The following is a 17,171-nucleotide window of genomic DNA, read 5'->3' as shown; positions in this document are numbered from 1 at the left end:
AGTTATATTAAGAATGGCTGGATACTTTCCAGACAGACCTCATACATTGATAAAGGAAATTTATAATTATCATGAAATATAGTATCTTAAAATAATTATTTACAAAAATGAAATATTATGTTGCAAAAGTTAGTGAACTTCCCAAATCCCAAATGGTTCTCATGTAAAACTTTTTAATTCATGAAGAGAATTAAATTACAAATTCTTACAATTCATGAAGAGAAAGAACATGAAATATTTGTATACAATATTTAATTATCAATTTGTGACTGTTTCCTTTATTCTCCTTAAGTATGTTATTTAAGCAGAAATAATTATAATTATTTTTTCTTGTGCTTCTCACTTAACTGTGATGTAATATCATTTTATAAAGTATTGTCTATGTTATGGAACCTGCAATTTTACAATGTGGATCCTGAACAGAGCTTTCATGACTGGATATCTGCTAAGGAGACTTTAAATATAATAATACTATGGAATATGTGAATAGTGCTTTAAAAAGAGAGAGAGAAAAGCACAGCGTCTGGATGATTTAGGGGATGAATGTAAATCTGAAAATCATCTACTACTGGATTTGGAAGTAGAAACAGCAATACATCTGATATCCTCAACGAACTAAAAAGAGATGTGATTTTCTTATAACAAAATTGCCAAAAGTTTGGTAGTTTATATTCCTAATGAGTAGCCATGGAACAAATGATAAACAATAAAAAATATTAAATGGAAGAACAAATGTTTGACTTGGAGTATAACTGAACATTCAGTTTAAAGAATTAACTACTTTCTGGGAAAATCACTAAAATAATTTAAAAATTTAAACACAATACAGAAGAAATGAAAATGAACTATCTGTGTGCTTTCTAAGAGAAAAAGCATTCTCCCAAAATAAGTAAAACAAATAATTCACAATTCTCAAACAATGAAAAAATGTTCATGGAGTTGCAGTTCATGAAATAAAAACAAACAAAACCCTGGGAAGAAACTGTCAAAGAATCAAGCATACAAGACATTTTGTTTTGATGGCTTTTATCAAAAAGCCCAAAAATAGTAGATGTGGTGTTGATGCAGACAGAAAGGAACATCTATACACTGTTGGTGGGAGTGCAAACTAATGAACTTCTGTGGAAAATAGTATGGCGATTCCTCAAAGAACTAAAAGTAGAATTACCATTTAATCCAGCAATTCCACTACTGGTTATTTACCCAAAGGAAAAGAAAGTCATTTTATCAATAAGACACTTGCACTAGAATGTTTATTGCAGCACAATTCACAATGGCAAAAATGTAGAGTCAACCCAAGTGTCCATCAATTCATGAGTGAATTAATAAAATGTGGTATATGTACACCATGGAGTACTGCTCAGCCATAAAAATGAATTAATACCTTGTGCAACAATCTGGATGGAACTGGAGACCATTCCCCTAAGTGAAATACTGCAAGAATGGACAAACAAATACCACATGAACTCATTATTAAATTGAAACTAACTGATCAGCACTCATGTGCACAGATGGAAGTAATATTCAACGGAAATCATGCAGGTGGGCAGGGGGAGGATGGATGAAATCATACTTAACGGGTACAATGTACACTACCTGTGTGATGAGCACACTTACCACTTTGACTCAAGTGGTACAAAAGCAATCCATGTAACCAAAACATTTGTACCCCTGTAATATTCTGACATAAAAAATTAAAAATAAAAAAGGAACAAAAACATTGTATTGCATAACATTAAAGAAAAACTTTCCTATTAAAAAACACATTGTGCATGTTTCAAAGTGTTTCCACATTGTTTGTTTAAAAGGAAATCAGAACAGAAGAAAAGAAAAAATAATTCAGGTGGAATAAATTTGTTATTAGTTGAAAAAAAATTTCAAAACACAGATGCCCACATTACTTTATGGAATAGTTTTCTATAGTGCATTGACAATTGATGTATTTCTGAAATGAAGCATTCACATTTATAATTCTTATTCATCAACACTCTCAGTGAGAAGTTCAAAAAATGCTGATATAAAAATGATAATAAAGTTAATTTGCAATTATATCCTTCCATTTGGGAAGTCAAAAACAAATAAATCCTCTAGCAAATTGTATCCTATCTTAATATTGTACATAACTTTAAAAACTCATTTTGATTTATCTTTATGATAATAATTTGAGTCTATTTTATTCTTCACCCCAATAAATATGTCTAATAGTTAATCAGAAAGTTATTCAAGTATAGGTGGACTTATTTTCTGATATGTGCTCTGATGTCCATTCTCATACATTCTAAAACAATTTTGCTGTAGCTTTATCCCTACACTATATTTTCATTCCTGCAGTCTCACAAGTGTCCTGTATTATTTATTTGCCTAGTACAAGATTTAAATTGATTTTAGATGCAATTAAAACTTTTACTTTCATGTTATAGACTTAAGTTTACAATATTAACAACATAAAACACTTGTCTTCTAGGCACTGTGATGCATCAATGAAAGATGCTTCTAAAGGCAGTGGCATGTTTGATATGGATTTGTGGTATAATTAATGCACTTTTCATAGATATAGATAATTAAAATAGGATATTTAGCACGAAGTTTTAATCTATTTATCATTTAGGAAAAAATAAAAGGAATCTATGCCACAAGTTCTAATCAAATTCTCCCCTACTCCCCACTCCTTCCACACACAAGAGACTCTATACATTTTAAAATGCATGTGGTACCCAGGACATTCCAGCATGCTTCCTCATCTTTGCTTAGGCTACTGCTTTTCCTTGCCTTAAGCCCACTTTCCACCTTAATGGTCAGTCATCTCTAAAAATAGGAGTTCATTAATATTTTTTTATTTCGTCTATTAGAATCAACTACACACTCTTTAATATCCTATCCTGTATATCAGTGTACAATGATATCCGTAAAACTTTATTGCACTAGTATGTTTTTAGCTCTGTTTAGCTTTATCTAAAAGTCACTCAATGGTAGGGACTGTGTCTTCTCTGTCTTTGTTCTAGGGCAGATCATGTGGTAGACAGTAACTGTGGAAGGAAGGAAGAAAGAAAGGAGGAGAAGAGAAAGGAAAAAAAGGAAGGAGAAAAATGGAGGAGGAAGAGAGGGAGGCGAGAGAGATATCATAACTTTATTCACAAATCTCCAGAAAGTATCAGAGATTGAAAACAAACTATCTTATTTCATGAAAGTTTAGCATATATTTTCAAGCAATGATATAAGATTATTATTTTTCAATGCTAAGGTCTTAAGCTATATGGACAGTGCCAACATATGTAGCATGTTCCTAATGTGATTTCAGTGGCAGAAGATCAAGAAGCAGCCAATCTAGTTAGTGTCATAACAGAACTGGCAGGATAGAGATTATCAGTTTTCAGTAAGAAAAGCAATTTTTGAAGTGATCTCAAGCTATCACTTCTAAATGTGTTAGATTAATATGATTTTTTTTTTTTTTTTTTTTTTTTTGCTGTAAAAAGTTTTATTTTCATTTGGTCAAAGGCTTGGGAAAGGGATCCAGAGTAGTTGAAAAGCTCCCTAGTGGCTGGAGGGAGGCTCAGGCAGGATTCCTAATCCTTTTGAGTCTCTATCTCTTTAGAAAGGTAGCAAATATATATCAGAACAAAAGTTGGGAACGTGGGCTCCAGATTCAAGACTATATGCATTTGAATAGTCCCATTAGTTTATTGGCTTCATTAGGGTCCATGAGAGTCATTTGATTCTGGTTGTCTGGTTCTGATTGTGTTCATCCCTGGCTGAAATAGCATCCCTTCTCTAGATAATCACTCTTCTCATGTTGGAGGAAAACAACAATGGGGAAATCATGTAATATTTCTCAAAGCTCTGGTTAGGAGGTGGCACATGTCACTCCATTTGTCAAAGGAAATCACATGACAGATCCTGACATTTGAGTTTATGTGACAGAGGAACATAATCCTTTTGTAAAATGAGAGTTTTTAAGAGGGCTTATATACAGAGGTAGGATGTATTTTGAACAATAGTACACTTTCCAAAGAATTAATTGTGAATGTGAAATCAATAATGAAGAAAGAATATAATTTCACTGAAAAATTGAGAGAGTGTGGGACCCATAATACGAGAAAAAGGAATAAACATTGAACAGAGTAGAGGTCCTTTAATTGTAACAGCAGAGAAGGTAGAGTGTCCGGAAACACATATTTGCAGATGGGTAGATTTGGTGGTGGAAAGAGGAATTAGGTCTCCCTTGATGGTCTCTATTTTCTTAGTGAAGCATAAGACAAGGATGTCAGCTGAAAACTGGTGTCAGCATGGGAAGTTTAAAGAGAAAGAAAATAAGAGACTCATCTCTGAGATAAGAAAATCAAAATTTCCAGAAAAATAGAATAAGGTTATTTGTCAGTTTTGGTATTGGTTTGCTATAAGTGATTATGTATATGAAGACAATATATTAAATGTATCACAGTTCCATGTGTGAGAAGAAATTAAGTTAGACTTGGACCTCTTTTGGAGTTATATGATTAGAAACAAAGATGTTATCGATATGAAAGGCACTTGCAGGCTTCAGAAAAATTTGCCAAATCTATAGTATTTTCTACAAAATGCTTTCCAAGAGACCTTAAAAAGAAAATAGCCTAAAAAGGTCTTTTGATACATGTGTTGCTACAAATCGTGGAGTGTGTGAATTGTATATAAAATCTATACGTGATTAGCCCATTAATGCCATCACCACCTGAGACAAGAGGAATGAAAACTGACTCTGGAATAGCTTAAATTTGAAATTCTAACTAAATGTATTACTGAATCTGGATAATATTAACAAGAAATCATGTCTATTCATGAGGTCTAAGGGTTTTTTCTGCCATAACTCATTTTTAATTCACAACAAAACTATAAAATAGACATAAGTGTTATCCCATTTTTAATGTGAAGAAACTGAGACCACAGAGATTAAATGTCCAAAGTCACAAACATATGATTCAAATTTTAGCAATTTGGTTCCTGAGTCCATTCTCTAATATTCCTTTTCATATAGATTATAGCAAAAAAAAAAAAAATCCTATAATGTTCACAGTGAATAAATTGTGGGAGAACAAAGAAATGACAGGCCACTTAACTTGAACTATGGCTTGAAGGATGCTAAGAAAGCAGTTTTATCCTCAATAAAATATTGTGCATAACCCAGTGTTGCACGTACTGGGCCTCAAATTAAGTTTACTGCTGAATCTCTACAAAACTATGTATCTATTCATCCTCATAAACATATTATTATTGATTATAATAGATATTTGAATCTTGAAACATTAAAAAAATTAATACAAATTATTACTCTGAAAGACTTGTGGAGTGAAATCCTTTATCTTCAATTACATTGTCTCTTTTCATTAGGTATAGGGCCAAAAGAATATGTATGCATAATTTTACTGTGTATGTTATCCTATCACTTTTGCCTATGTTTCAAGAATGACTGTCAATTATTAAGAGATCTTGATATTTCTCATATAGAAAATACATATTATCTATAATCATGACTTACTATTTACACACTATTAAATATCCAGGAGATCTCTGTGAATCTTCAGAGTACTGGAAAAACCAATTAAAATTTTTAGAAGTACAAATTAAATTATGCTTACATTTGAAACATTATCTTAGCAGTATATTTTCCTCGAACTGCAATACTAAACATAGAATTGCTTAGGAAAGAAACCTTTTCAAACAGAATGGCATAAGACAATGTCTTTGTTTATTAAATTAAACTCTGATGGTTTTCAATATTATAAGACAGACTTACTGTTATTAATTAAACTCATTGAACTCCTGCATTATAAATTGACATACCCAACCTTCCTACATGAAGGGAAGAGAAAATAGAATAATGATAATTTCATAAAAGGTCTGTAGGAATGCCTTAGCCAAAGGAGAGATTCACTAATTCTAACAGGGTTCCTGTCTTTTCATTCTAATTGGTTGGTAAGGTCTACAGAACTGGCATGGGAATCTATTTCTGGATGCTCATTATAAGTAAATGCAGTCAAGCATCATCATATCCTACAAATCTAGACTGAAAATGACACCTTTGGAAGGACCATAGACATGATATGTTAAAGTATGTAAAGATAATCATTAAAATAGAAGACACTAAATCCTGAGAAGAGTGAGAGAAATAGCCACATAAAATAATTTATTTTTAAAAAGAATATAATTTACCAATATCTAAAACAACAGATTTTATTATCTACTGTCCAAGCAAACTTGCAGCTAAAAAATAGAGGAGAAATTGATTGGCTAACAGGAATGGATGTGCATAAATAATTGCCTAAAACTGAATGAGGTAGAAGAGTAATGGATAGAGCTGAATAGTTTTAGGATAGAGAGTTTAGACCTTCCTAATATTTCATGTATTCACACAATTATTTCTACTGTCTCCCCAAAACATTCTTGTTTATTGAACACAAAACAGGAGTTCATTTATTTTAACTATAAATAAAACAAAACTTCTGTAGATCAACAACCACTAACAGCTCATTTTCATTTATATACAACAAAAAGTATTCTATGTGGACATTAACGTCTCAAGGTTTAGCTAGTTGCTTCTCAGAATATGAGCTTTTAATTATAATGCAGCCTTTTCAAAGTCTCACTGGATCCGATTCTAAATGTTAAGAAAGATGGATCAAATAATTTTACAATAGCTGCAGGAAAAGAAAATCGAAGACATTGGTTTTAATTCTTCTCTATGCATTAGTATTTAAGTTTAAATGAGGCATTGATTATCAGTCTTAGTTAATATAGATTGAGTAATATTCCAGAGTTATCTGTTTAATGCTAAAATTAAAATGTAAGTGAACTTCCCCCCCCTTAACTTCTTAGCCGTATGGCAGGCCTTTCAGCTAATGTTATATTAATGTCAAATGTATAATTGCAATGTATAGCAAGAGGATTTTAAGTCTTTAGATTATAGTCTCAGAATTATAAGATATGTTTCTATAATTTCATATATGTAGTTCACTTTGTATCAGTCATGAAAACACAAAAACCTAACCTAGAATTCACACTGTCTGGATTCTTTCACAACAGTGAATTATGCCAGTGAACAATGTTCTATGAAATACTTAATTTATACAGACTATGCCCCTATGTTAAACTAGTTAGACTTGTGATAATGTCCTTTTGCTTATGATGAATTACTCGCTTGCTGACTGTGATTCAGCAGCTCTTGGTCCTTAGATTTGCATGTTGACAGTGAAACAAACAGAGATAACCTGGAGCATGTTAGCTCTCAGCATAGCTATAAAGAGATCCAAAGAGCTCAGCATTTCAAGCATACTTTAACATCTGCGGCTTCTCTTGTTTGGTAAGAGGTTAAGAGGATTCCTTCTGAAGGAGAAATTTGTTCATATGAGATTGCTAATACTCCACATGTGCTTCAGAGAGTTGTAGAACTTTCTAAAAGAGAATATGACACTATCACACTACTTGTGAGAAAGGAGCAGGAGATCCATGTGGACTTTGAAGTCCTCATTTTGACTTCAGTGAGGGCAGCTCCTGTATTCTGCACACTTATTTCAAAGAAAAATTTCCAAGGTTTTTTCTAGCCTCTGATTTAAAAGATTTGCAGAAAATCCTTTTTCAAAAAATCTCATCATATAAAGAAAACATTTAATTAGTTTTCTCTGCTCTACTGTATTATGTGAAACCGTAGCCAACCAATTAGGATGTTATAACCCTACAACTATGCAACTATGCTGGATTTGGTTTTTTCTTTCTCCTTTTCCTTTTTTTTTTTTTTTTTTTTAAGTTATCAACTGTTGTAGCAGAGCAGCCAGCTCAAGCTGCCTAATTCTTGTTTGCATTCCTTTCCCTGCGCCATATGCTACTGGCTTGACAGGCACTTGTCCCACTTGTCAGTCAGTGGATACTTATACATTCAGCCATTCACAGTAACTACAATCTAGGCACTAAGGAGGCTTTGGAGCTAAAACAGTTAAAAAATAGGCTCAGTTTCTGGGCATTATCATTCATTCATTCACTCATGCTATGATCTTCCATGATGTATCCATCGTGCCCTGCTCACTGCTATCTCTAATTTGGAATCACTCAGTTGCTTTTCATGATGTGGTTAAAGATTTTTCACCTGAAAAAGAGAATGATATTATACCAATATAATGTTTTAAAATAAAACATTTCCAGTTTTGCTTATAATCTAGACTTGCATGATTTATATAATTCATACAAATAATTTGTACTCTCTAAAATATAGAAAAAAATAAACAAGGAGATTTTAAGATCAGATTAGTGCACATTTTGCCCACATCAATATTGGCTGCATCTACTATTGATTACCTATATTAAATCTAATTTTAATTTAAATTCTTCCCAGATTGTACTGTGTTTACTTTTTGAGGAAAATGTCAACTCTTAAGTTTGCATTTTGATTGCCTACTTTCTTCCTAATAACCAGACATACAAATAACTTTAAGATTAAAAAAAAAATCAGCCAACAAACCAAACAAGCAAACAAATAACAACCTATGGAGAACAGACTTTTTCCCTGCACTCAGCTTTATAAGGACAATTTTGAAATTTTACTCCCTTACAATTTTTCTCCTTGAACTAGGTTTCTACATTTACTCTCTATATATTTTCCCATTAGGATTAGTGGTTAATTTAAAAAGTGTACCTAATATTTTCATTTGACTTTCCTCCAAAATGCTCTCCATGCTATCCTCTTTCTTAAGAACAAATACTGCAGTGCAAGATCAAAAGTTACACAGTTCTAGGACACAGTTAAGGAGCTCACAACCAGGCGTGTGTACGCTTGGGCACATGGTGTTGCACAATTACTTAAATGGAATCTTCTGAACTTGTGCATGAGACAACTTTCATAAACATTAGTGACAGCTCTATCTACACACTAGAATCCAAGGAACTTATTTTTTTGGTTAAAGGAATAAAAAAATTTTTCTCCTTATTGGTTTTATTTTTGAATTGTTTCTTTTTGGTGTGTGACAAAACAACACAAACTAAGGAAATGAATATTTCATAGGAAATAATGCTTGACTTTCACAAGAATGCCATTCATATGTATACCACAGTCTCAGTTCTGAATACATTAGTCTACAATTTTAACATTTTACTGAATGTTTAGTTAATGAGCCTGCATGTTACATATGATAAGTATTATATATAATCAACAATTATCAGCTAAACATAATAATGACTCTATCATACATATATGGTGAAGGACATACCAGTATAAAGTTTTAAAATAAAATACTTCTAGTTTTGGTTATAATCTAAATGTGTGCTTTATATAATTCATACAAGTAATTTGTACTCTCTTAAACATAGAAAAAATAAACAAGGAGATTTTAAGATTAGAGTAGAGCAAAATTGTTATATTCTTGCCTAATTTCATTTGGCATTTAACTAAAAAAAGTTAAGAAACTGAAGGCTTGAATTAACAACTTTGCCTAGTACTTTTTCAAGCAGTTTTTCATTATATGTTATAACTTAATGAGTGTAGGGTTTTCTTCTGGATTGATGAAAATGATTTTCAATTAGATATAATAATTGCAGAACATTGCAAATGTAATAAATGACACTGAATTGTACACTTTAAAATGATTATTCTTTATGTTTTATAAACTTCAATTAACGTGCACATGTGCACACACATACACACATACATATTTGGAGGCACCTTCTGGCTGAACTAATTTGAGCCAAATCATAAACTTTATTTTTCTCATTTAATGCAAATATTGATATTTCTCTAAAAGCATATTTTATTTACTACTAGGTTGCCATTTTTCACTGCTTGTTCCTCTGTGTACATAAAAATATATACATATTTGAGTATATAATCATATGTGTGGAGGTTGGGAGGAAAGGCTCTTTATTCTATGCTTGCCTTACAACCCACTCTGTTGTATTCTTTGCTCTGCTCTGTTCCCCAGGCTTGACCTCTATGTACCTATTTGGGGACTCACAGAATTCCTTATGCCACACAACATAGCCTCCAACCTAGAAGTGAGGGCTCACCTCCTCAATATTTAATGTCTTGGCCCTAGAGCAATTAGCCAATTAGATAAGTAAAATTGCTAGTGAAGGTCAAGTTATTGAGCCAGTTGGAACATGAGTCTGAGATTCTGATGTTCAATCCCAGCAGATATTATACTGGACCATTTGTGACTGTGGCCATAATATTCAGAAATGGGAATGAAGGGTTAGAGTTAGTGCAGACCCTTTCACTATTAAATATAATAGCCCACTTACAGCATTTTTACTTCCCATTTATGTCTTAGGTTGAGTACTCTTATAGTTGAGGTAGGCTTTTTTGAAAAATATACTGTATTTTATTTTTCTGAGAGCAGTTTTAGGTACACCAAAAGAAAGAAAGAAAATGAAAGAATATAGTGTTACCATACACCTTGCACCTAGCTTCTCATAATAAAATCTCACATTAACATAGAACATTTGTTATACTTAATAAACAAATATTTGTGCATTATTATTAACTGGAGTTTCTACTTTATTCAGATTTCCTTAGATTTTAAATCATACTCTTTTTTTCTGTTTTAGCATCCCATTCAAGATTCCATGTTACATTCAGTTTGTTCTCTCTCCTTAGTCTGCTTTCAGCTACGTCTCTGACAGTTTTAAGGAGTACTGATCAGGCAAGTATTTTGTAGGATGTCTTTCAGTGAGGATGTGTCTGATGTTTTTCGCATGATTACACCAGGGTTATGGGTTTACAAGTGAAAGGCCAGAGAAGTAATGGACCATTTTATCACATTCTATTAAGGGCATGTACTCTCAACATGACTTGTCAGTGTTGATGTTAACTTTGACCACCCAACTAAAGTTGTATGTGTCAGCTCTGTTTCTCCCCCTTTCCACATTGTTTTTGGTTTTTTTGAAGGACGTCATCATAAACACAGTTCACACTTAGGGAGTGGGGAGTTATGGTCTCTCTCCTTGAGGGAAGAGAAGCTACATAGATTATTATGAGTTTTTCTGTAAGGGAAATTTGTCTCCACTTCTCAATTTATTATTTATTAATTGTTTAGTTTTACATATACTTATTCTAATTTAATGTGGTCTCAGGTATCCTTATTTTATGCTTTCAGTTGAATCCAATACTTTTGTTTGTTTGTTTTTGCTTTTTACTCAAATTGTTTCCACTTTGGACATTGGGAGCCCTTTCAGCTGGCTTCTTTGACAGAACCTCCATACCATTTTTTCATAATGGTTGTAGTAATTTACATTCCCTCCACAGCATATGAGGGTTCACTTTGCTCTCCACCCTCACCAACACTTGTTATCCTTTGTGTTTTACTTAGTAGCTTTTCTAATAGGTCTGAAGTGATGTATCATTGTGGTTTCACTGATGAATAGTGATGTTGAGCATTTTTATATACCAGTTGGCCATTTGTATGTCTTCATTTAAGAAATGTCTATTTAGGTCCTTTGCCCATTTTCTAATTGGATTATTTGTTTCCTTGGTACTGAGTTGTTTGAGTTCCTTATATATTTTGGATATTAATCCCTTTTCATATATTTAGTTTTAAAATATTTACTTCCATTCTGTAGGTTGCTTTTATTTCCTTGGTTATTGATTGATTGATTGATTTTGCTGTACAGAAGCTTTTCAGTTTGATGTAATCCCATTTGTCTATTTTTTATTTTATTGCCTGTGCTTTTAGAGTTGTATCCAAAAAATGATTGCCCAGATCAAGGTCATGTAGCTTTTCCCTAAGTTTTCTTCTAGCAGTTTCATAGTTTCAGGTCTAACATTTAAGTCATTATCCATTTTGGAGTTTTCTTTTAGTATGTGGTATGATATATGGATCTAATTTTATATTTTACATTTGGATGTCCAGTTTTCCCACCACCATTTGTTGAAGACATTGTCCTTTTTCCATCATGTGTTCTTGGCACCTGTGGTAAAAATCAGTTGTCTATAAATGTGTGGACTTATTTCTGGGCTCCCTATTCTGTTCCATTGATCTATGTGTTTATTTGTATGTTAATACTATTTTGTTTTAGATACTGTAGCTCTTTAGTATATTTTGAAGTCAAGTAGAATGATGTCTCAGCTTTATTCTTTGTTCAAGATTTCTTTGTCTATTCGGGGTCTATTATGGTTCCAGACAAATTGTACAATTATTTTCTCTATTTCTGTGAATACTGTCATTGGTAGTTTGACAGAGTTTTCTTTGAATATGTAAATTTCTTTGGGTAATATGGACATTTTAATTTTTATAGATATATGCATTTAATATATAAGGACTTTTTTTTACAGTTTTTTTTTTATTTCAGCATATTATGGGGGTACAGAAGTTAAGAACTTTTATAGTTTCCTCCACAGTGTTCTATAGAAATAAAATAAGCAAATTCTTTCTGATCAGGGCAATAAAGAAATCCAGATTTACCCATAGCTTTAGCCAAAAGGCACCTGAGGCTAACTATTATGGGTTGTCCCTACCACCTAGTGATAGGTGGCTGAAATTTTTTACTACGTAAAGCCAGTAGGATATTGACCTTCAGTCCTTAGGAGCAATATTTTTTTGAAATCTCACTGCCAACGAAACATTGTAATCTAAATATTACTACATTATTTCACCTTTCCTATTCCTACCTCCCAGTATATTGAAATTTAGGTTGGAGATTTATCAGGAAGGGAAATAAAACTAGTATGGCTATTATGTTTGTGCGTGTGTATATGTGTGTGTGTGTGTATTTGTTGGTATTTGGCTGGGATCAATACAATTTTCTGAGGAGTCATTAGGCAAAGAACAACATTAGGCATCAAAAAAAGCCTCGCAAAGCAAAACCCCAAAATCCTAAAACTAAATACATATTTATTAGAGTTTGACTTAACATTGGCTTATACCCTTCAATTAAATATTATTTATGCCAAGTTGTTAAACAGATCATTCCTTTATTATTTATAATAACAAATATATTTTGACTTCTCAAAAATTGTGAATGGATGCTAATTCAATAAATATGATGGCTTTAATTTTACTTATATTAATACATCAGTTTTATTATTTTGGATAAACCTGGCCAACTTTACAAATGTCTTATTCTAAGAAAGCCCACATGAAAGTGCTCTCTCTTTAAGTGGGCACTACTAAGAATTTATTTAAAAGTTTCTCTTTATGATGAGCTCTGAACAGTGTCTCTGGAAAAAAAAAATTCTGAACAATAAAGTATGTTAAATTGATGTGCAAGTCAGTGAAGAAATGAATGATTAGAGATAGAAAAATATTAACTTTCAATTTTTAAAAAAGTCACGAGCTTTGGCTTTTGCACTCTTCCTTATCCTCATTCACCAGGAAAAACATTGGGTGAAAGTAATGACTTATACTAACTATTCATTATGAACATCCCATTTACAGAGCTGTACTGACAATCCCCATCTTGTGCTTATGTTTGAAGGAGGCAAAATTGTCCCCAGAATTAATGATAAATGCATCAGGGCCTTTATCTAGTACACTCTTTGAGATGATTAAATTCATGAAATGTTTGCTTAATCTATTTTCTTTTTCCATACACTATGCTCTTTGCCTGAGGCAAGCCCATCTAATAATTTTCAATTGAACAAAACCATAACTCATGACCCAATAAATTATTAAGGAACCCTGCCTTGCATCTGATTCATCATTCATCTTACCACAATGGCAGAAAGCCTACTAAATTTACCAACAGTTTCTTGCCATGATAAATAGTGCCATTTAAATGAAGGAATATATGCTTATGTGTGTATGTTTGTGTTTACAAAATTATATTTAAAACTAAATTTTTCACTAAATCTTTATAGTAATAATATTCTTGTTCTAAAAAGTTTTATCATCTAGATACGTCATTTGTAATAGGCTTCTTAACCCTGACAGCCCTCCAGAGGTACCCATTACATTTGCCCTGAGGTTAGATTTTTTAAAATAAGCTATAAAATTCAGGATATTAAAATATTGCTTCTTATTTCTTCATCACCTTATTTTTAATATGCTAATATCTAAACTGGCCTATAAATGTCCAAGGAGAGAACATTGCTTAAAAGGATATGTTACATAGTAAGAATAGTAGGAACATTGTTGAGATGTTGAAAATACTTCAAAACAGATAGACTATTGCAGTGGTGTCAGTAGGAAGCAATAAGCTACACCTTTGACCTGCCACTTGGTAGCCAGTCATGCAAACATATTGATATACATTTTTTAAAGCATGAAAACTATGCTTAATAGCTGAATTACTGGATGTGATAGCTGAGAATACAATTCATCATAGTAATCAGTTGAAAATTAAATATGATTTTCCCAATGGTGTATTACCTATCAGTTATACATAAAAATGTCATTTTAATGATAAAAGTGTAATATTTGACTGTATCAGAATATATAATCTGCCTCTTCAGTTAGCTTTGTTTTAAGCTGGCATGAGTACAGAATAAACAGCTCACCAAACTTCAGAATAGTCAGCATCATTACAATTTATTTTTTTATTTTTTTAAATTGATAAATGGTGATATAGCAGCTTTAAAAAACAATATTGAAGAAAGAGAAAGAAAAAATTATCCCTACAATTCTTCTAGAGTGTCTCATTTCATTTTGGATATTACTTGCTATTAAATGTTGATCACAAAGACTAAAGTGCCATTTTATTTCTTATGAAAGTGTGTAATAATTTTACTTAAAAATTTAGTTATTGTTTTGAATTGTTATAGGCTTTATTTTAGGTTAACTGTTAGTTCCTTTAAGGACTGTCAAGCACAAAGTCCTGTGTCTCTTTTTCCTTGGAAAGATTTGTAAGAAATTTTAAAAGCTACAATTTGAATCAATTGTTCAATCTTCTTCTCTTTATTCCTAATGGTACACTTGAGCCAGATGTATTTTTGTGGGTCAAAGGAGAAAAAAAAAGAAGCAAGAATTATATGCTCATCCCTGAGAGTTTCCTGAACACAATTACTTAATCAAAGGCAACTTGCACCTGTGGTTATACAACAGCAGGACTAACAGTTGCTGTAGGGATATCGGACCGTGTCTAGAAAACTTCAGAGACTTGCTCTTCTAGCCTGCCCTCCTACGTTTCTGAAGTTTGACTCTCTCATTTTATAAATAAATACTTGAATATGAGATTCAGAATAAAATAAGAGAGAGAAATAAAACACCCAAAGCAAAGAAAATTTCCAGTGAAAACAAATTATGGAACCTTGTATGGAGCATATTTGTAAGAGCCAAAGATGATTTTTCAGTATTCTCATAACCACGGCATGGCCACGAAGTGCTTAAAAGGTCACCATCCATTTGGCTCCTGCAGACTGATAAGCCATATGCTTCACTGAAAATAACAGCTGAAAGTCCTGATTCTGGGAAAAAAATATATATATATGGAAAGTGTCCAAGCAATATCCTAACCCCAATGAATCCTTTCTGCTCCTAAAGCCATCAACTTTTATAAACACTGTCTCAACATAATACCAAAGAAGTTCAAATATACTAATAGTTTATATAAGAAACCTTTGTAGAATTTGGTAGTGGGGTCCATTTAAACTGGCAAAAGTGTGCACTACGGTGTCTTTTTTTATCGTATCAGTCTTTGCAGTAGTAAATAGGAAGATAAATATTTAAAATGATATACCCTTTATGTTTTCACTGTATTTTGAGACAACTTAGACAAAAGGATGGAGAGCACTGAGTAAATCAACCAAATGACTCAAGGAGGTAATCAGTCCTGCGTGTCTTTGTGTAGATAAATATGATTGAGAAATCATGTACTGTGGAAATAAATCAATGTTTTTTAAAGAACTAAGGCATAGATTTCTCTCCCTTCACTCATTCCTCAGGTTAATCATTGCCCCAGTGAGAAATATCCTAGTGTGTGGGTGCATGTATGTGTGAGTGGGGCTGAGGGGGTTCGATAGTCTGTATTGAAGGTAATTCTTGATGTTCTCATTGTTTATTCCATAGTTTCTATTAAATTATCTCAAATAATCTTTTGTATATCAAGAAAATTCTTTATTTCTAGAATTGCTATTGACTACTGTTAAGAAATATAATGACACAGAGACTAAAATAACTGCCTAGGCAAAACACTCATGCAAAAATTGAACATAAAATAAAAGTTTTTCAAAATTGGGCCAAACCATGTCCTTTGCTATTTAGATGTGACCCTGCCTTTCTTGGCCAGGTATCTGATCATACAAATATTAAGCTGATATTTTTAGAATTCCTTGGAGATATCCTGTTCATTGAGAGAGAGAGAGATAATTTATCCACTGATTTCTCATTTATCATAAAGGGTTATAGCAAGGAAAACAGATTGATTCTATTTGTTCTTAACACAATATGAAGCTCTTATCATTGAAGCATGAAGAAAGAAAATGTGTTGGTTCATATAGATAAATAATTAGGTAAACATTATGAAAATTCTTAGTTTGCCTGAAAAAAGCCAACCCAGCTAGTATAGGTGAAGTCTTCAGTTTATCTCCCTGATCATGAAATTACATGCATTAGTCATTTATTGATTCATTAAAAAGCACTCCAAACTTGATTGCATAGAATAACAATCATTTATTCTCATTCACACATATGTTTGTCTGCTTGTGGCTGATTTTCTATATAATGTGACATATAAGTTTCCCCCATGTTACCAAGTTAATACAGAACCAGAGACTAGAAAATGTAATGAACTAAAAATTCATGCAATAGCACATGCTTTGTATTTCTAATTTAAATAATAAACATTTTATGCTTTGATGAAATTATTTTCATTTATTTCCATGCATATGCATTCATAATTGCCTTTCATCTGTGCCCTCACATTATATTGTATTTTAATCCACTTTCATTCTATTTAAAATAAAATATCCAAATCCCCTTTGTCATGACATTAGTAGTTAGAAGAGCTTTATTTGAACTGGCTGTCAGCAGACAAGTTGCAAGTGTTAAAGGATCCAAATAGGGTGTTGTCAACAGAAACAATAGAGGATACCACAATCAAAGGTTTAAGCAAAGTCGGAAACCATGCAAGAACTGCAAGGCTTTTGAAGGAAATGGAGAATCCACAAGAATAGGTACATGGTAGGTAGATTTAAAAAGAGCATGGAAATTAGAGATTCTGTGCCAGGGAGATGAGGCCAAGCATATGCGAATCAGAAGTAAAGGCAGGGAGTGAATTACTGTGGA

This window comes from Eulemur rufifrons, chromosome 5 (assembly GCF_041146395.1).
Source record: "Eulemur rufifrons isolate Redbay chromosome 5, OSU_ERuf_1, whole genome shotgun sequence".
NCBI lineage: Eukaryota > Metazoa > Chordata > Mammalia > Primates > Lemuridae > Eulemur > Eulemur rufifrons.
The sequence above is the reverse complement of the archived record's forward strand: the minus strand, read 5'-3'. Positions refer to the sequence as shown.